This window comes from Meriones unguiculatus, chromosome 16 (genome assembly GCF_030254825.1).
Source record: "Meriones unguiculatus strain TT.TT164.6M chromosome 16, Bangor_MerUng_6.1, whole genome shotgun sequence".
NCBI lineage: Eukaryota > Metazoa > Chordata > Mammalia > Rodentia > Muridae > Meriones > Meriones unguiculatus.
Genome location: NC_083363.1, coordinates 40491278 through 40513892, shown reverse-complemented (window position 1 = coordinate 40513892; position 22615 = coordinate 40491278). Strand labels below are relative to the sequence as shown.

The 22615-nt window shown below is 39.2% G+C and overlaps 1 protein-coding gene and 1 pseudogene across 3 annotated transcripts in view; both read left to right on the top strand.

Annotated features, from left to right (window-relative positions):
- The window catches only part of Ptchd4 (patched domain containing 4), a 184750-nt gene that overhangs the window by 91231 nt on the left and 70904 nt on the right, over window positions 1-22615 (top strand). The gene's annotated exons all lie outside the window — the stretch shown is intronic.
- On the top strand, window positions 773-1576 carry LOC110539998 (DNA-directed RNA polymerase II subunit RPB3-like; annotated as a pseudogene).

Sequence of the window (22615 nt, the reverse complement as noted above, 5' to 3'; positions counted from 1 at the left end):
TAACTTCAGGCATTTACCAACAAATTATTCTATTACACAAAGACCGTTCTTTGTCATAAAACAGCAACATACAAAAAATAAACTTAGAGGGCCTTTGAAAGACTCTACCCAGCATGCTATCAAAGCAGATGCTGAGACTCATAGCCAAACTTTGGGCAGAGTGAGTTCAGGGAATCTTATGAAAGAAGGGGGAGATAGAAAGACCTGGAGGGAATAGGAGCTCCACAAGGAGACCAACAGAACCAAAAAAAAAAAAAAAAAAGCTTGGCCACAGGGATCTTTTCTGAGACTGATACTCAAACTAAGGACCATACATGGAGATAACCTAGAACATCTGCACAGGTGTAAGCCATAGCAGCTCAGTCTCCAAGTGGGTGTCCTAGTAATGGGAACAGGGACTGTCTCTGACATGAACTCAGTGGCTGCCTCTTTGTTCACCTCCTCCTGAGGGGGGAGCAGCCTTATCAGGCCACAGAGAAAGACAATGCAGCCAGTCCTGATGAGACCTGATAGGCTAGGGTCAGATGGAAGGGAAGGAGGACCTCCCCTAGGAATGGACTTGGAGCATGGAAGGAGATGAGGGAGGGTGAGATTGGGAAAGAACGACGGAGGGATACAAAGTGAATAAATTGTAATTCATGAATAATTAATTAAAAATAACCTTTGAAATCTTAGTTACTTATCTCCCTGTTCTTAAAAAAGCACCAGTGCCTTCCTCAACAGAAAATCAAAAATATTAAAAAAACATTTCAGTGCCATGCTACGGGTCACGATGCCTTACACCATCCAGCCAAGCAGCCAACCTTGCAGATCACGGAAACTCCCCAAGAAGAACATGAAGTTCATTATTGAGTACAAGGACCTGAAGGTGGCCATTTCCGCTTAAAGTGTCTTCATCAACAAGGTGCCCATAATAGCCATAGACTGGATTCAGATTAATGCTTATTTCTCAGTCCTTTCCAATGAATTCATTGCCCACAGGCTTGGTTTAATCCCTCTCACTAGTGATGACACTGTGTACAAGCTGCAGAACCCCTGGACTGCACGAGCGAAGAGTTCTGCCTGAGTGTTCGATGGAGGTCACTCTTCACATGAGGTGAAATGAAGACCAGATGCGCCATGTTGCCTCTGGAGACCTCACCTCCAACAGCCCCTGGGTTATTCCAGTGACATCCTGTAGCCGGGATAATGACCCCAATGACTGTGTGGAGCAGGATGACATTCTTATTGTCAAGTGAAGGAAAGAGCGGGCGCTGAGACTTCGAGCCTATGCCAGGAAGAGCTTCGGCAAGGATCATGCCAAGTGGAACCCTACCGCAGGGGTAGCTTTTGAATGACATCCGGACAACACACTTAGGCACACAGTGTATCCCAAACCTGAGGAATGATCCAAGAGTGAGTACTCGGATCTGGATGATGATGTCACAGGCTCCCTATGACGCCAACGGCACAAGCCAGAGAGGTTTTACTACCATGCGCAGAAACCATTGTCCTCTCAGCCCTCTCTGGGTTAAAGAAGCTGAGTAATTTACAGACTCAGCTCAGCTATGAGATCCAGAGTGATGTACTCGCATAAACTCTCCTCAGCTCGCTTGCTGCAGAAGACCGGTTCAAGGTGGCTGGATTTCAGGTCTTGTGAGCGCTTCTGGTTTATGGGCTCTGGACTGAAGTTGCTCAGGCTGCCTCCTAGAAGGTCATCAGAGAGATTGCCAGGGCTCCACTGCTGTTAGACAGGGCAGTTTTTATTAGGCAGTTAGCATCCCTAGCCGACCTCATTGATCACGGCCACTCCTCAGAACCCCAGGCACCCCTTCCATACTGTTTCCTAGCTCACTACTAAGGAGCCCTATTGCTTCCAGGTCGAGAGTCACTGAGCCAGCTTTTTCACCTTTTTTGAAGCAGCTTATACTTTCCAAGTTCTCTGCACATAATCCTCTCTGTCCACAGATTAACTTGGTGCTTTATTCTTTTTCTTTCTTTCTTCCTTCCTTCCTTTCTTTCTTTCTTTCTTTCCTTCTTTCCTTCTTTCTTCCTTCCTTCCTTCCTCCTTCCTTCCTTCCTTTCTTCCTTTCTTTTCTTTTCAGATTTATTTATTATTTACACAATGTTCTGTCTGCATGTACACCTGCAGGCCAGATCACATTATAGATGGTTGTGAGCTATCATATGGTTGCTGGGAATTGAACTCTGGACCTCTGGAAGAACAGCCAGTGCTCCTAAACTCTGAGCCATCTCTCCAGCACCCAGATCTTTTTTTTTCTTTAGTGACTTTCTCACCCTGCCCTTAGCATGTATGCAAGTATGAGCAGGCCTGCCCATAGTGGTTTTCCAAGAGCCTGGAAGGGAAACACCAGCACAGAAAGGAAGAGATATTTATTGATAAACGATAGTTGTCTTTTTTCAAGGTTTTTTTTCTGCAATAAAGAGAACAACATAATTTTTTTCCTTCGATTACTTTATTTTAGTATAAGAAAAGCTCATGTCCTTTCTGAGAAACAAGCAAAAGTCTCTTATGTTTTAGAATACAGTAAGACTCTTTCCAGCCACCATCTCAGCTCTACATCAGTGCTCTTGTGCTAGTCAGCTCTCATTTGTCGTTTTGATGTCTGCTTTACTGTTCAGTTCCAAACCCCCATAAAAATAAAAATCTGTATAATCAGTCTGATAAAGTTTCTCTGCACTTATTGCTTGAGTTCAATTCTGTTGCTCTGTCTTCAAAAGATTGTTCACTTTCTACTTGTCATGCTCATAACATGCATGGCTTACTTGTCTTTGTATAGCTGAGGCCCTATAATATAACACATTTTTTTGGAGGCCAGTCTATACCATAAGTGAGTTCATTCCTTTATTCAAAATTCTGGCTGAGCATTTGTTATATGCTAAACACCATGCTAGGTAGAAAGGTAAAGAGGACGATTTTGTTGTTCAATGGAATTAAGCTTTTAATTTTTGTTTGTCTATTTGCTTGCTTTTGTTTTGGGGTTTTGTTTTGTTTTGAGGCAGGGTTTCCCTGTGTAGCCCTGGCTATCCTGGAATTGGCTCTGTAGACCAGGCAGGCTGGAACTCAGAGATTCACCTGCCTCTGCCTCCTGAGTGCTGGGATTAAAGGTGTGTGCCACCAACACCCAGCTTAAGCCTTTAATTTCTACACATATGAAAAATGTGGGCTGCTGGGGCATAAACTGTTACAGGAAATGATCTTAATCACCATTAAGATTAAGGGAGAAAGAGTATGGGTCAGGTTATGATTTGTTTACTTGAGAAAATTCAAAAGGAGATTGATCTTGATATCAAGGTGACCAGTTGTCATGCTCTTCCTTAGAGATACTTCCTCAGACTGCTTTGGTCACTCCTTCCGTACTCACCAATGGGGGCAACTCAAAAGTCACAGCCACAGTGTTGCTAGGCTGGATTAAAATGAATGAGAAAGAAAGATGTCAACCTTCATCCATTTAAGTCAGACAGGAGATTTTCTGACAGGTAAATGCTGTGGTTACAAGAAGTGCACCAAGTCACCTTTTTAACAGAGGTAGGATCTGTTTTTGCCATGTAGGATCCAAGGCACACATAGGGAGAGATAGCATTAAAAAATGTGAAATGTTTGGAAATTTGGAGGAAAAAGGGAGATCGTCTTCACTAACAAAGGTGAGTCTGGGTGAGAACTGGAAGGGTTCTCTGATTGCCTTCTGATCCAAGACTCTTGGCACATAAAGGCGGCCTCCTAAAGTCGTGAAGACTCCCAAATACCAAAAGGGGTGTGTGTAAATATTCACAGTCAAAAGAGAAGCAAGCAGACTAATTGCAGGAGATTTTAAGTGAACCCAACAAAATTAAAGATTAAGGGCAAGCCCACCTTTCCCCTTACAAACATCCCCCTGATGTTAGCAAAATATCACTAGAGACAAAACTGTATCTGTGTAATAAGCAAGGGAATGATAGCACATGGAAATAAGATAACACCAAGCAACATGAAAAGTGATGAAATTCTACCAAATGAGTTCTGCCCCATGAAACAGAATTATAGAAAGAGAAAGAATAGACACAATGGAAATCAGGAAAGTTGAAGAGGCAGCACAAAGAATGCTGTCAGAGCACACAAAACATTATTTGGAAGAAAATAAAAACATTAGAAAAAAATGAGCTACTTTAGAAGCAGCAAAATATAATATAAGCTTGAGTAGAAGTACATTTAAAAATAGGAAGACTGATGAGGAAAAAAATCACACACACAAAAGGGACAAAATAGGAATGGAATTGGAGAAGTGATTGTTAGGATAGACACAAAGACATTGGCACAGTAACAAAATATGATTCTGAATAAAGTAGGAAAATAGGAAATCAACGTGCCACTGCCGCCTAAGTTTCTTGCAGGGAATTAGGAATAAAGATGTGAAATGTACCTGCAACATCTCATGGGGCACACGTGACTTTCTCCTAAAGAGGAAATACTTTTTTTTAAGTGCATCTATAAAAAGAAACAAAATAAAACTCAGATGAGAAGCTATGATAGAACTGCCCGAAACACGGAACTGAAATCATTGATGTTGAGATCCACAACAGAATATTGTTATTATGACTATCAAAGGTGTGAGTGTAAGTGCGTGTGCATGTGAATACACAAGTGTGTACACGTGTGTGTATTCTTACGCATCTGTGTATACACACATATAGACACGTACATACACAAACAACTAACAAAATTGAGGAGAAGAAAGAGGTGGTGAGATGTATATACGTTTTCATTCTGTTATGAGAAAGAATGTGTGGATATTAGCATTGAAATATGAAGTTAAAATTATATTTGTTTCCTTCAGATTTTTAATAAATTTGTCATTTTTACTCTGACTTTTCATTTTCACTTAGAAGCCTGATAGTCTTATGTAGAATTATATATGAATTTTAGTAAGTTATTTTGAGCAACTTTATTTAAAAACATGACAATGTTTTACCATTAACAAAAGTATTTAATAATCAGCATTAATAGCAGACGAACATGTTTAAAACATGATTTGTAAAAAGTCATGTTGCTAAGTTCATTTTCTTGAGGAAAATCCCTTAGTGAAAGAATGGTGGGTAAGGGGATTTTAGTAAGATGAGCAGTTAGGAAGAAAAGAGGGTTAGCATGGGAGACTAGAACGAAGAACAGAGTAGAAGAGATGCAGGGACCTCTCTAGATACCAAAGTGAGGTATCCTTTCTGCAAGCCCTGTAGCCTGTGGGCATGCTTACAACATGATTCTTTTTGGTTTAGTTTAGTGCAGGTGGGTGGGGGTAGGGGGAGTGAGGTGTATGTACATATATATTTAAGAGTAAAAGTCATAGGTTTAGCTTTGTTCTATGTGAAGACCCTAGAGAATCTTTCTTTCTGGCCTAATATTTTTGTATATAAAAATAAAAGCATTTCCCTTTCTGGCTTAATGTTCCTGTGTATAAAAATAGAATCATTTCCCTTTCATGTGTTTGGGTATTTAAACATCATTGAAAAATTTGCTTTAACAAGAAATATTATCATCTTATTAGGACTTATATAAGTGAACTTTTAAATTCTTAATGGAAATAAAAACTTATTTTGGTAAGTTACCCATTCATATTCTTTCCTATTAAAATGGGGTATGGTTTTTAAATTGGGAATTTGTACTAATCTACTTATATAAGCTAAACATCTCTGAATGGATTGATACAGTGATATTTTAGCAGACACTAGCCACATGGGAGAAACCATCTCCCATGTGGGAGTTGAGATCTGTGAAGGCTATAAGGAATTTATGCTTTGCTCCTGGGAGAATAAAAGTGAGCTTTCGCATGAGAGGGAAACAGAAGTAAGTTTGTTTCCTTGCTGACCTGTGCTTATAAAAGGCTTCCCAGGAGTTAGGATCTCCATTCAAAAACTGAGCAAAGGGCATCAGAATGAATTTCAGTCTCAGGAAGCACTTTCCCAGAGGAAAGCCCAATAAGCCCAACACTCAAAAGAATTTTGGAGTGATGTAGTCTATAATAGTCTCTAAATGACATTGCCAACCAGAAGGCCAGGGCAGGTGAAGTACCTGAGTCTCACAGTGCTTAAAAGCAGCAAGCAAAGAAGAGAGCTTGAAAAACTTCCTTAAGGGCAGGTACCCATCTCTCCTGACGTTTGCCTTGTGTGCAAATGGCCTGAGATGTGCAAGTAACGTTGAAGCATGTGGCACACTGTGAAAGAAAAAAGCATTCCCATGCTAAGAACAATTCATTAGAATGGCTCAAAAAACACTGCTCGTTTAACTAAAGCATGGAAACAGTAACACAATAGGAAAAAGCACATATTGATGAAACAGTGATACTTGCTTGGATACATGCTAGAAGGAGATGGAGTAATTATTCATTGTAGCAAGGCAGGAAGGGACAACTTGCTGCGCAAGAGGGATACATCCAAAGCTAGGTGGGATAAATAGCTAGGAACCTGCCAGGAAATGATAAACCCATGGAACAAGCAAGCTATAAATACAAATGTTAAGAAACCAGGAAGAAAAACATTAGCATTTGTGTTAAAACCTGCCTACATCAGGATAAAGCATTATTGTTAAAAAGCCTTAATGGAAAACATTTCCCAAGCGAGTTAGGCATTCCTTTAGTTATTCAATAACTGTAATTAGCCCACAATCTGGGGCAAAATATGCTTCTAATGCATGGGGTTCCATTGGTGAGAACAAAATATACCCTATAACTTCAAGAAAGAGTAGAGAATAAAGGCCATGGTGCAATGCAAAAAGAGTTGTAGGTTTGTTTGTGTGTGTGTGTGTATGTGTGTGTGTGTGTGTGATGAACTTATTTTATAATTTTTTTGTTTGATAATTTTTTTCTTGTACATATAAACTGTTTTGATAAAGTCAGTCCTCATTATCTCACCCCTAATTCTTCCCTTTTCCTCCTCAATACTTCCCCTCCCAACTTCATGTATTCCTTATAATAAGCCCAATAAGTCTGCTTGGTGTGGTTCTATGTTCATGGACGTAGGTCTAAAGGAGCGTGGTTAGCACCACAGAGGCCACATTCTTAAAGACAATTGACTCTCTTCCCTGACAGCCATCAATCACCAATACCTCCTTGGTTAGGGCTGGGGCTCTGAGAACCTCTGCTCCATACATGCCAGGGTTTGGGTGAGCTTGATATTATGCAGGTCTTCAGCATACAGTCACAGTTGTGATGACTTCATGCGTGCAATGTTCCTGTCATCCCCAGCAGATTTTCTTCCTTTGTAGACAACTATTACCTTTGGTTCTTACTAACTTTATTTTGGAAAAGAAAGCACAAAAATTGTTAGAAGAGAATTTTAAAAATGTTTCTTGGCTAGTATTAGAAGAGGTGAAGGCTTCCTAGACACGATAAGTCAATTCTATTTCTTTTAAACCATGGAGTCCATAACCAAACCTTCGGCAGGGAATCATATGAAAGAAGGGGGAGTTAGTATGACCTAGAGAGGACAGGAGCTCCACAAGGACCAAATATATCAGGGCACAGTTGCCCTCTATGAGACTGTTTCTCCAACCAAGGACCATGTAAGGATATACTTAGAACCCCGCTCAGATGTAGCCCATGGTAGCTCAGTAACCAAGTGGGTTTCCCTAGTAAGGGGAACAGGAACTATTTCTGACATGAACTCAACGACTGGCTTCTTTACCTCCTCTCCCCACCCCTGAGGGAAGAATAGCCCTGCTAGGCCACAGAGGAGGACATGGCAGCCAGTCCTGAAGGTACCTGATAAGCTATGGTCAATGGAAGGGAAGGACCTCCCCTAGCAGTGGACTTAGAAAGGGAGAGGGAGGAGATGAGGGAGGGAGGTTGGGATTGGGAAGGAATGAAAGAGGGGCTACAGCTGGGATACAAAGTAAATAACCTGTGATTAATATTTAAAAAACTAAAAATAAATAAACCATGGAGTCCATAGTATCTTGAATGGTACCTAGTAAATTTAAATACAATAGCTTGCTTAGAACAACCTGCTAAGTATAAAATGTGTCAAATTTTGGGTGGTTTCTTGGCTAAGACTTTTCTATTTATCAGCCAGCCTCCCTCTTTGCCAAAAAACTTTTGGTCAGCAAATAAAAATCAATGTTAATATAAGCCCACAATAAACACAATTAGAAAGGAGAAATCTGCAAGGAAATTAATGGTATGGTTTGTGAGATCAAGTGCTGTCATAGATTATTACAGTCTTCTTAATTAAAGGTAGTTTAGTCCCACATGGGATATTCAATAATATCTGAAAACAGTTCTGATTGCTGATGAAGGAGGGGTAGCAATGGTGGGTAATCAGAAAAGGAAATGAATGCATCCAAGAGCCCCAGCAAAGAAATGCCCATCCCCAAACATCCATAGTATTAGACTGAGAAAGACTGGATTTCAGAAGCAAGGTCTCTGTCTATTGTCACAGAATCAAAATAGTCTTATCTTTGAAATCTTTGACTCTTATACCTCTCAGAGTCCATGTTTAATTACAATGAATATGCTTGGGTCCTTGAAAGAAAAAAATAAATAAAGCATCATGGGAAGCACAGAGGAGAAAGCAGCCTAGTCCAAGGGCACAGGAAGGATAAGCCATTTCCTGCTGCTAGAACAAGAGAAAATATTGAGCCATCGTTTTCTTTGTTTTCCTTCTAGAGTGGAGCCTAAAAAAAAGTTAACAAATGCAAAATGATTGTCCCAGGCATTTCTCCTATGTAATCTCCTATTGTTGATGTCTCCTTTACTCCACTTGGGACTCTTGGATGCATTCATTTCCCTTTCATGTGTTTTTTTCTGATTACCCACTGTGCCACCCCTCCTTCATCAGCAATCAGAACTGTTTTCAGATATTATTGAATATCCCATGTGGGCTTAAACTAGCTCCCACTAGGACCTCCCCCTTCCTTACATCTGCTTGTTTAGTAATTCTGATACGGATACAGCTATATCTTCAGCCACACTTATTCGCCTACACTTATTGTCAGCACTGTTAGTGGAAGTGGAGCATTTCATGGGTCCCAATAAGCCAGTTTGAGTGGGAGAATCTCCTTGATAATTCTGTGCTTGTTTTGAGTGTTTCAAGAGACACAGAAAATCCCAAACATAACCTGAAAATTTAGCCTTCCACGGTAATTCTTAACAAAGGCCTAAGAGTTAATTAATCATAAATATTCCATCTAATTGAGAAAAATCAGAGTAAAATAACTATTTAAAAATATTGCCATTCTGTTGATGCCATTTCAAATGCACATTATAAATACAATGTAAGAAATAAGCATGTGCATTAAACATGACTCATTAGGATAAAAATATAATGATGTGTACATGGAGAAAAAATAGTAAGTGAGGAAATTAGCAACATGATAAAGTGGCATGATTAGACAAGTTCTTAAGCATATGTAAGGAAATCATCATGCAAAGCATGATTCTGAGGAGATAACATCACTCAACATTCAAGCAACGGAATCCATTTAAAAACATTCTTTTAATTTCAAGTCTCTACAGATTCTTGAGAACGGAGATAATTATTATAAAAAAACTGACATACAGAAAAAAGTTGAAAATAATTCCAAATATCACATCTTATAAACATTCCATTAATATTTCATGAACCTTAGTCTGGATATTTCACACCTATTATTTATGCAGACATCATGTGTTTGTGGGTGGCTGGATGGATGGATGGGTGGATGGATATTTAGATAAAACATTTGAAAGATTGAAACAAATTATTTAGGATATTTGAACATATTTAATGTACATTTTAAATGATAAAAATACTATAAAGCCCCAAAAATTTAGGGAAATTATTTCCAATTTTTTTTGGTTTTGTTTTGGTCTTTAATTTTTATTAATTGTACTTTATTCACTTTGTATCCTCCCTGTAACTCCCTCCCTCCTCCTCTCCCAACCCCCTTCCCCCCCCTTCTCCACACATGCCCCTCCCTAAGTCCACTGATATGGGAGGTCTTCCTTCTGATCCTAGTCTATTAGGTCTCATCAGGAGTGGCTGCATTGTCTTCCTCTGTGGCCTGGTAAGCTGCTCCCACCTCAGGGGGAGGTGATCAAAGAACAGGCCAATCAGTTCATGTCAGAGACAGTCCCTGTTCCGTTACTATGGAACTCACTCGGACACTGAACTGCCATGGGCTACATCTCTGCAGGGGTTCTAGGTTATCTCCATGCATGGTCTTTGGTTGGAATATCAGTCTCAGAAAAGACCCCTGTGCCCAGATTTTTTTGTTTTGTTGCTCTCTTTGTGGAGCTCCTGTCCTTGCCAGGTCTTACTATTTTCCACTTTTTTCATAATATTTCCTGCACTCTGCCCAAAGGTTCACCATAAGTCTCAGCATCTGCTTTGATACCCTGCAGGGTAGAGCCTTTCAGAGGCCCTCTGTTGCAGGCTCCTGACTTGTTCCCTGTTTTTTCCCTCCTCTGATGTCCATCCTCTTTGCCTTTCAGGATGGGGATTGACCATTTTAGCCAGAGTCCTCCTGCTTGATTAGTTTCTTTAGATGTACAGATTTTAGTAGGTTTGTCCTCTATTATATGTTTATGAACCAGAGAAAAAGACTGGGCAATACTCTTTGATCACCTCCCCCTGAGGGGGGAGCAGCCTTACCAGGCCACAGAAGAAGACAATGCAGCCACTCCTGATGTGATCTGTTAGACTAAGATCAGAAGGAAGGAGAGGAGGACCTCCCCTATCAGTGGACTTGGGGAGGGGCATGCGTGAAGAAGGGGGTAGGAGGATGGGATTGGGAGGGGAGGAGGGAGGGGCTTATGGGGAGATACAGAGTGAATAAAGTGTAATTAAGAAAAAAATAAAATAATAAATAAAAAGAAAAAGACTGGGCAAAATATTAAGAGAATAGAACATTTCAAAGCTGCTGTTTCCTCTTTGGGGCCATCGTTACTTCTTCTCCATTGCAAAGTACTTTTGAAAAAGTGCTAGCACGTATTTTCTCCCTTACAGTGCCCTCTTGCAGCTTCTGAGCCTTGCCATCATATGCTTCTTTATAAACACAAACAGTAGCTGGCCATCATCCCTTCACTGAATCCATACACAGTTCTTCTCAGTTTTGTGCTGTATTTAATAAGGTTTGTTGTTGGCTTTCCCTAATGTGCTATGACACCTTGGCATATCACACCATCTCTAGCACACAAGTTTCCCTATGCTCATCCTGTTTGAATCATATCTTCATTTAAATCAATGGACAGTGTTCATATTACTGTGTCCATATTTTTTTCCAAAAGCTAAACCATGATTAGAGTTCCCTCTTGTTTATTGTGTTTCTCTCTCATTAGCATTATGCACGGTGCATTTTTCTCTGTGACATTACTTTTGAAGTCACCTGCTCTGCAGAGCCTTCTACTGTTTACTCTAAATCTGCTAAACTGTCCTCACCCTGACAGTGTTCATTAGGTAAAACCCTGAGGACCCGCTTCTCAGTCCTGTGATGGTGTATAAATCTCATTGGCTATTTAATAAACAAGATATTCTCCTTTAAATAGAATGTGTTTTGAGCGGAGAGTGACGGGTAGGTGTGTAAGATCCTGTCTCTCTGTAAATTTTCAAATTTCTGTTCTTAGGGTAGCTTGCCTGAAAGATAGTCAAAACATTTTTCTCCAGGCCTGGAGAGATGCCTCAGTGGTTAACAACAAGTACTGTTCTTGCAGAGAACCCACGTTTGGTTCTCAGCACCCACAAATAGTAACCCACAACAGCCTGAACTCCAATTTGCGGTAGATCCAATACCTCTTGCTTGCTTCTTCAAGCGTCTGTACTTACATGCGTGTGCCCAAACACAGACATATATAGAGACCTATAATTAAAATGGCAAACCTTTGAAATCGTCATGTGGAGCAGAAAGACAGCCTTGTCTTAAATTCAGGCGTTTTCCTCTCGCGTTCATGTCTGTTGCAGTGTCGAAGCCTTTAACTTTACAGATTTTACATCTCACTTCCCCTATCACTCTCAAACCCTCTTCCTCTGAAGTTTCAGATTCAGAACGGACGCCAGCATTTTTATTTTATTGAGTTTTATGCTGCGCAAACAGGATGCTGTTTGAACTTGGAGGACACACTTATTCTTATGAAGGGCCTATTTTTAATTTCGGCAATCATACTTTCATTTCCTGGAGGACGCCTGGTTGCCCCTTTTACACACCACCTGTTCTGAGGCCAGGGATTCAATTTCTTTGCTTGGCTTCCTTACGATTTCCACTTACCGTTGTTAGTAGTCTCTGTTTTTGTCAGTGCCACACCTTCTCTATGTCCTTTGCTTATTTTGTCTTCACACTTTCTTCAAAATTTTTGCAGCCTCTTGTGTGCCCAGTGTTTAGGCACCACATGCTGAGTTCTGTGCACAGATTTACATTTAGCCTGTTCATGGGCTTCATGGTGGAGGCATCAGGTTGATAGTGTTGGACCTCTTGAACCAGTCAATTTCTCAAGGACACTGCTACTTGAACCTGATTTGGGGATTGAAACTTCAGTGCTATGTTTTGCACAAAAGGTTTGTTAAAACAAAACTTGAGTCAGGACCCAGGAAGAGAATTTGCATGTTAATCAGTTTTTATGCCATTCTAGTGTGGCATGTACTAAGGTAAAGGTTCAGAACTGTCCTTCCCCTTGCTCTGTCAATTATAACTCTTTCCCCTGCTTTACATATTTCATTGCTAACACTGCAGCCAGTAGTGTCTCTCCAATTTCTGTAAAGATTTAATGTATAGATTTAATGTAACAAAATAATCTCTGTTGTCCTTTTGAGGCTCCAGTGGGAGAACAATGAAAATATATGGGTCCAATCTGCTGTCTTTGAAATCACCCTCCTTTCTTACTTTTCCTTCCCTTCTATGGGTGTCCTAAATGAGACAAAAACCAACTCACACACAGTGGACATGGCTGTGGGCACTGGGAGCCCCTCTCTCTTCCAGCACTAACCCTCTGGGTTGAGACAGTTCCTCTTGAGGAAACAGGGTGAGCTACTGAACAGGGTGAAATGAGGTTAAAGTTGATTTTCTCACCTTCCTTTGTTTTGGTCTCTACCTGACAGTATTTTATACCTAGTGTATTATTTAGGTTGTGAAATTGTTCCTATTCCACTGAGGATAAGTTCTTTGTCATTTAATTTGTTCTTAATATTGTAATTTCAAAGGAGATTAGAGTAGAAAATTGCACTGTGCCAACTTTAATTGGAGATTCCCATTCTGGGGATTTTAAGTTTACTGAATTTTTATTTATGCTGCTTTGAAGTAAAATGATAATTACCTATTTGAAAATTCCCCAGGCTCTCTGAAAAAGAATCTCCTAATACCTTTGTAATTCTGTTTAATTTCTTTTTATGTTTTTGAAGTTTCATGCTAGTGGCATTTAATATATACTTAATGTAATTACCTTAATATTCAAGTCTAACTTTTTAATTTAAATTTTTGAGAATTTCATGCATGAATGCTACATTTACATCATTTCTACATTCCTCTCTTTCCCCTTCCAGTACCCCAGTGCCCTCCCTCAGTCTCTCTCAAAAACATGACCTCTTTTTCTTGAATTACTCTAGTTACATATGTATTTGTCTCTATATAATCTAGGCTATATTACTGAATCTAATCAGTGTTGCTCATGTGTACCTGTGCTCAAGGCTGAGTGGCTTTAGATAACATATCAGGAAGCAAATCTGACTCTGCAACTCTCAGAGGCCACTAATTGCCTATTGCCCTTCACATAAGGCTGAGACCTGGTAAAAATTTTCCCATCCTCGAGTTTACTAATTATTGAATTTAAATGAAATTTTAGTTTGCATACATCCATGACACATAGTGACTTTTTTGTTCGGGTTTTTATTGTTGTCGTGTTTTAAAACAACGACTTCATTCTGTAGCACAGGCTGACCGAGCATTTGTTCTATTGCTCAAGCTGGCCTTGCACTCAGAGCCTCAGCTGCTCCAGCACCTGCGTTAGTATGAGCTCTCATACGTGGCTCAGTTTAATGTGAAAGGAAGAAAGCTAACTCCTCCAGATAGGTCACTAATTATCTAGGGATTTTGTTTTCAGATTTTCTGGCAGATGCCTGTAAGTATTAGATGCCCAAGGATGGTATCTAAACCACTGAACTTAAAACTGAATTCTACCGAGTTGTGAATGTTCATGGAGAAAGAGGCCACTTTTCTAGACGTCGCTACGAATAGATCACCAGCAGGGATGTGAAAGAGAACAACATGGGAAGAAAGCCTCTGTTCCCCTAACACCTTAAAGTTTAGGCACTGAATGTACTAGATGATCAGTCCTCCTAGTTTGTCTGAATTTCAGTCGTAGCCCCTGTCTATGCTGTTTTCCTTATGATACAATGAAGTGCTATAAAACCTGTTTGTCAATTTGGCGTATAATTCAGATGACAAAAAAAAAAGTATTTCTGAATTGTTGTTTAGTTTGTTCATATATTCTTGATAAGTATTTAAAATCAGTAAGCTAATGTTAAAGAAAGATATTTCTTGCTTTTAAGATATATATATGAGAGGCTAGATTAATGAGGCAATGGGTAAAAGGACTGCTTCTTCAGAGCCCTCCAGCTCAGTTCTCGTCCCCCAAGTTCATTACTCCGCAAGAAAATGCACAACATGACCTGTACTGTATGTGATACTATATTGCTAACCACAGACATAATGCTATACAACAAATCTTTGGTTGGGATCATTAATCAAGAAAATACCAGCACAGACTTTCCTACAGGCCAGTCTTATAAAGACATTTTCACAATCGAGGTCCCCTCTTTCTAGCTCTCCCAAAATTGTATCAAATTCACAAAAACTAATCACATGCCTTGACCTCCCCAAGCACCTGCGTTCACATGTGCATACGCTCCCCCCACACACATACACAAACATACTTCGAACTAAAAATAATAAAAATAAATCTTAAAAAAAAAAAAGTCAGGCATGGTTCATGCATGCCTGTAATCCCAGCACTTAGGGAGACAGAGGCAGATGGATCTCTGTGAGTTCCAGGCCAGTCTGGTCTACAAAGCGAGTCCATGACATGTGAGGCTCCACAGAGAAAACGTCTCAGAATCAACAACAACAAAAGCATGACTGAGCAGTGGTGGTGCACCCCTGTGATCCCAGCACTTAGGAGGCAGAGGCAGGAGTTTCTCTGAGTTCAAGACCAATCTGATAGGATAGCCACAGCCATGCAGAGAGATCCTGTCTCGAAAAAACAAAAAGAAAAAGAACACAATTTAAAACATTTTTTTTAAATGACAGAAAGTGTTTATTTTCCCAAGCCTCTCATAAATACATATATCACAGTTATGATCAACAATTTCAAGCCTGTATAGCTACAAAATATGATTTGCATGGACAACAAAATCCGCCTTCAAATGTGTTCTGACAAGCTTCAATTAAAAATCACCCTAATTTAACACATGTTCAGAACACTGAGAGTTGCTTGCTAAAGCACTCAGATGGATAGACATTGCTCCAAAGCACAATTTTTTTTTATTTAAAAATGTTTACCCATTTGTGCTACATCAGACAAACCTGAACAGCAATGAAAGAAAGTTGTTTCCCAGCTCATGACTGACAGGAGTGCTTCTATGAGCAGAAACATTTAATCATCATCATCAGTCCTCCAGAAAGGATTTCATTTAAGCAAAAAGAGATATGTGCTGTTGTCAATTCTTCACAAGGCTGCCCAGCGCAGCACTCACATACTGCCTGGGAAATAGAGTGCAATTTCAATTGAACGTGGAGTAGGGAACGTTATGCTAATTGTTGAAAAGTTACTGCTGCTCTCGAGCGATCAAATAAACCATTCGGCAGAATGCAGAGCTTGTGGTGTTGACATAACTAAGACGTGACTGAACCACTCATTTCCAAAATGAAACTGCTTGTATAAAAGTGCTCTTCTGGGCCCTGAAAGTTAGATGCTTTGTGTATATTTGAGATATTTAGAACTGTCTATCAATATTTCTTCTCCAAAGGAAACATGTAAAAACCCTCTAAAGAAGTGGCATCAACTGTTAATTTTACTTCAGGGTAAACACTTATGTGCCCGGCATGGATTTCCAGCCCTTTAATAGCTGTAGTTGATCAAGTCCATGTGATTAGACCTGACCAATGCATTAAAGCAAGATGTATATGCTGCTTATAGACAAGGCTGTGGCAGACAAAGTGTGACTCCGACCTTACAATGCTACAGTGGACTCGGGAGTCCTCCGTGCCTCAAATGATCTTCCTTGATTCCTTCTGTATTCTTTAAATAAGACACATGAGCTCTAGTCCCTGAAAACCTTTGCAGGATGCTTGATGACATTGCCAGCCAAAGGCACGATGTTGCACAGCAAATCTCTAGAGCCTATTCGCTCACCTTTCACAGATGAAACTTTATATATCGACCAAGGGCCAACAGCCTCCTTCCCTGTGCCCCATATTTCTAGTTCACCGCTGCAGTCATCTTTGTGTCTGTACATTCGACTGTTTTAGATAATGCCTCTTAGAGGACTACTTCATTATTCCCATCTGTGATTGGCTGGTTTTACTTAAAGGAAGTCCTCCAGATTCACCCATGCAGTCAAATATGTAAGCATGCTGTACATTATGTTTCAAGAATGAATAATATCTAATTGCTTATGCACACCATGTTTTGTTTTTTAATTCATCTATCCACAGACAATTAGATATCTTTCCTCACTTGGCACCTAAGAATAAAGCTGCTATGAAGAGGGAGCGCAGGTATCTCTTGAGAAATACTAATTTCTTTTTTATGTTAGTGCAGAAGTGAGATTGCTGAATCGTAGGAACGTTCTATTTCTAAGTTTTCTTTAAGAGTGCATGAGCAGCTGTACTAAGTTCTTCCTGCGTTTTTACATTCCCACCAATAGTTTACTAGAGTTCTTGTTTATCTAGCTTCATGCATGGTGAATGCTTTTACGATATCATCTTATTGCCTTTCTTATCTCTTTATTTACAGTTCTCATGGGTTTTATCATGGTTTTTCAAGGTGGGACTTTAGAACTTCAGAATTTATAGCACATCTATAAACTACTACAGTCTACCCTCAGAGGAGTTTATACTGTGGCACATACAATCTAACCTCACACAAACTGCCAGTTTTGGCAGCCTTGGCCTTGTTATTATGCTGGTCCTGCACTTCACTTGTTATGAACCCTACTTCATGTTATCATTTTTTATAAACAGCCAATTATCTTTGAAAATATCTATATAAGAAAAAACTCTTCAGTATTTGTACATATAACTCCTATTCCTCAGTCCTGTTTATAATCCTGTATTTCCTTCAGTTGTCATTTTTTTTCTTCTGCTCAAAGACCTTCTGTTTCATCCTGCTGCTGTGATTAAACAACAACAACACTTTGATCAAAGCAACTTAGGAAAGAAAGAGTTTATTTTATATTACATGGCTCAGCTAACTTTATTATATATGCCAAGACCACTGTCCTGAGGATGGCTCTACCCACAGTGCGCTGAGCCTCCCCACGTCAATTACCAATGAAGACAATTTCCTACAGAGCTGGCCAGAGGTCAATTTGATCTCGGCAATTATTTTTTTTTTCTGGGCAATTATTTAATTGAAGTTCCCACTTTGTGGGTTGCGTCAAGTTGACAATAAAAACTAACCAGCACACCTTCTGCTAGCATTTTCTGTGAATTTTTTTTCTGTGAATTTTTTATTTTTGCTTTTATTTCTCTTATTTTCTCCAGGTACAGAATTCTAGAATGGCAGATCTTTATCTTTTTTTTTTCCTTTCGTTTTTCCTTCAAGTGTTTCAACGATATTTTTTCATTGTCTTCTCAAGTTTCCAATGAATTATTATCTGTCACTTTAAATTTTTTTTCTTCTGTATGAAATATACCCCAGTCTTTTTATAGCTTTTAAGATCTGCTTTGTTACTGGTTCTGACTACTTTTAACTACCTTTGTGTAGTTTTCTTCATGTTTCCTTTCTTTAAGTATGTTGGATCATGTGTTTCATAACATACTTTTCATCAAATTTTGGCCATTGTGTCTTCAAATACTTCTTTGTCTTACTATTCTGGGACTATAGTAGCATATCATTTTTAGCTCTCTTATTACTCACAGACAGTGACATACACATGATTATTAACTAATACAGGTGCCCACATCTACTTTTTTAACTATTTTTAATTTTTTTGAGATGATGTCTCCTTGTGTCGCCCAGTTCAGCCTTGAGTTCTTCCACCTCAGTCTCCTGAAAGTTTAGATTACAGGAATACGCCATTGCTTTCAGCAGGATTTAGTTATCTTTGTCTTACTATAATTATTGTAAAGACTTATATGAGGACAACACTTACTTGCCAGAACTCTTTCATTCTTTTAATTCTGATTTAATATTGTTGGGGGAGATCGGACATGATGCCTGTGCGCCACATGCACTCCAGGTTGACTGTGATCGTAGCACAACACATTTGTCACTAACATCAACTGTCAAAAATCTCAAAAGACAATACAGCCCTGCATAGCTCACCATTTCCCTCTATGATGCATGACCTTAATACCATGCCTCATGAGCTATAGTTTTTCAGAATGACCAGTGGGTAAAGGACACTATCCATGAGCCTGGTTGAACACAGGCTCAGTCTCCTCTGTTTCCTGCAATTGTCCTTCATCCCCCAATTAAATGAAGCTTTCTTAGATATGTTCATTAACACTTTGTGGATTCTCAGAGTTCATTCTGTACAGCTACTTATTCTCCAGTATTTTATTTTGCAAATGTGCACCAGGACAACATCCCCATACTCTAAGCAACCCCTCAACTCAAGGAGTACTCATGGCTCTGCCTGAGGTCTTCCCCTCTGTATGATGGTGTGAGATGTCCCTCAGAATGGTATGCTGCAAATAACATGATTCACTCCATTTGCCCTCCATTTCTCAAGAACCATTGTCTTGCATTTTCTGATATCTAGACACTGAGAAACATTCTTCTGCAGTTTTCTATTGTGGGAGTTGTTTCCTGAAGAAGTCTGTTTCGGGTGAAGAGAAAAAAAATGGGAAATATGGTCCTTGTTACTATGTCTTGGCCAGAAGTAGAAGTCCAATAACTGAAGGCTTTATATTTATTTGTTACCATAGTGTAAGCCACTCCAGCCTGATTAATGCATGCCTGGTATGCCTACCTATAGTAGAAATACCACAAACAAAGTGTCTTGGGAAAAAAAATTATGACCTATAATTTCTCAACTTGTTACACAAAGATAATAGCTTTTTATTAAAATACAGAAAAAAATATCAGAAATATCAATAATTTCATGTGATATGATTTTGAACAACATTGAGGACTTGGTTCTTTTCAGTTCACAATGGGCAGATCTGCTCAGAATTATTTAACTATACAGATCTACTCCTAAATCTAAATGGCAGAAATATACTCATCCTTGAATGCAAGAAATTAGTAAAATTCAAGTTATCTTTTGACCAACTGTCATGCTCAAAGACCAAGTGTGCAAGTCAAGTGAAGACATTCTCACTCACATCTTGGACAATTGTTGTTGAGGCTATGGCCAAGGCAAGCAGCCAGAACACCTCCCCTTCCCATGGAGGATGGGCTTTTCTCAGCATGACAGCTGGCCCAAATGTAACCTGTGAGAGAGAAAGCCCGATGGAATCATCTCTATTACATTTTCTAACAATCTGGCAGAAGATATTGCACACTGTTGCTTCTCCTGTGTTTTTTATTTGCTTAGTTTGAGTTGGGCTTGGGTTTTTCAAGACAGGGTTTCTCCGTGTAGCCCTCTCTGGCCTGGAAATCACTCTATAGACCAGGGTAGCCTTAAACAAAGAGATCTGCCTACCCCTGCTTCCCGAGGGCTGAGATTAAAGGTGTGCACCGATACACTGAGCTGTACATTTTATATTTTTGAAGTAATCCGAACAGCCCATCCAAAGTCAAGAAGAAAACACAGAGTCTACATGTTGTAGACAGGAATGGCGAAGTTCTGGAAGAAAGTGTGAGAATACCGCCACTGTCACAGTTTCTGGAAAGTGCAATCTACCACACCTATCATGCTAATTCTGACAGTCGTAATACTATCTGCTACTTAGAAATACCATGTATTAAAGCTGAAGTACCAATATAAATGCTGCACTCCTCTGGGGATGTCTGCTTCTCTTTAATATTCTTCTTTGTATTCATTTCCACCTCTTTCAGTAGACACAGTTTCTCTGAATTTACACCTTAGTCATTCATTTGATTTCATAACCATAACAATAAGTTTGCACAGAACAGGCTAACACCTTCCTTACATGAATAAAAAGTTAGAATTATTCCAACTGAAAACAGATAAACAAAAAGCTCTACATAGTTTCCTCAAATACTTCCAGTTCATAAGCATAGTTCCAAGTAATAAGTATTTTCTTCATCATAAAATGAAATAGATTATGTCAAAATGTAAAGTATTAGTGGGTTAAACTCTAGCTTTTCTTCAATGTTGCATTTTTGCACACAGAATTTGGGGGAAATATACATTCAAAAGATGCTACAATGTTGGGCTCACTCAGCTTCATGGACCTTCTGCTCTTGAATTTCATTTCTTTGGGCAGCATTCAAAATTAAATGAAGGTTTCAGTTTGGAACAGATAACAGTTTATGTAACTGGTATGCTGAGCAGCCAGCGTTTTCCTGGGAAAGTATTTCAGCCATAAGTCATATCAGGACATTACCCAATACTATTTCTTTCAATGGAATGCATGTGAATCATTTTAGATAAGATAGTCATGGCTTGCCATACTTCCACACAAGTTCCTAGCATAACTGTCATCTGAGAGGCTTCACCCAGCAACTGATGAAAACAGATGCAGAGACCCACGGCCAAATATTAGGCAGACAATCTTGTAGAAGAGGGGAAGGGGGATTGGAAGAACCAGAGAGACACTTAGTGCTATATACTTTCTTCATAGCACTGCTTTCATTGTGTCTCATACTTTGGGGTTTGTTGTGCCTTCATTTTCATTGAATTTAGGAAGTCTTTAATTTCTTTCTTTCTTTTTTCTTTGACCCAGTGGTCATTGATTAGCGAGTTGCTCTGTTTTCATGTGTTTGTAAGCTTTCTTTTTTTTTTTTTTTCCGTTGTCGTTGAAGTCAAGCTTTAATCCATGGTTATCTAATAAGAGACAAGACATTATTTCAAGTTTCTCATATCTGTTGAGATTTGTTCTACGTATATGGTCAATTTTGAAGAAAGTTCCATGAGGTGCTAAGAAGAACTAAGAAGAAGGTATATTCTTTTGTGTTTGGGTAAATAGTTCTATAGATATCTGTCTACTTGATTTATGACAACTGTTGGTTTCATTATTTCTCCATATAGTTTCTGTCTTAATAGCCTATGCTTTGGTGAAAGTGGGGTGTTGAAGACTCCCAATATTAATATATGGGGACCAATGTGTCACTTAAGCTTTATCAATGTTTCTTTTACAAATATGGGTGCTCTTGTGGAGTGACAGTTTTGGTTTCCTTTAAGTGTTTTTTGTTTTGGTCCCAAATATCAAATGTGGAAATGTTTTTAATTCATCATCAGTTGAATACAAACACATGAAAGGACACATGATCTTGGTCAGCTGAAAACAGACACGTGAGAGGGCATGTGATATTTTGCTAAAAGCTGTATCATGCAAGGGATGTAGTTTTTAAAAAGCCTAGTGTAGACTCTGAGAAGGGAAGCCCATGGACAGGGACACAATACTTTTGGATCACTATGTTTTGTCACAGTCTATGTCTCCTTGCTAGTCTTCATTTCTCAACAAAGAAATACGCTCCAGAGAACTTCTCATGACACTCTGGCTGAGTCTTGCTGCTTTTGCTGATTCGTTCTGATTTAGCCTATTCTTGATGTTTCTGCTGAATTGTGCTGCTGTTGTTTATTCAATTTACTGTTTGGTGTTGGCTATTTGCCTAAACTGCTAGTATCCAGACAATGAAGCCTGGACTCGCCCCAAGTAGCTATGTCTAAAGAGATCCACAACCCCCTTTTCCTGATAACCCTCTTTCTTCCCTACCTTTGGTCAGTGGATTGTAAGGGTAGTATGAACCCTAAATAATGGAGGCTTCTGGAAAAATCTAGGCCTACACCATTGTATTTGTGGCATTGCTGTTCAGAATTGAGATGTCTTGGTGGATTTCTCCTTTGATGAATATGAAGTGCCTTTCTCGATCTCTTTTGATTAATTTTGATTGAAAGTCTATTGTATTTGATATTAGAATGGCTACTCCAACTTACTTCTTGGGTTCTTTTGCTTGGAAAATCTTTTTCTATCTCTTAATTCTGAGTTATGTCTGTCTTTGTTGCTTAGGTGTGTTTCTTTTATGCAGCAAAATGATGGATCCTATTTATATATCCATTCTGCTAGCCTGTTTCTTTTTATTGGGAAATTGAGCCCATTTATGTTGAGAGAAATCAGTGACCAATCATTAGTAATTCCTGTTATTTTGATGTTGGTGATGGTAGTGTGTGTGTGTGTGTGTGTGTGTGTGTGTTCACTCACACATGTGTGCTTCTCCTCTTTTTGTTTTTGCTGCAGTGGAGTTATTCATTTTCTGTTTTCTTTGATGGAGTTAACCTTTTGTTGAAGTCTTCCTTCTAGTATCTTCTAGGGCTGGATTTGTGCATT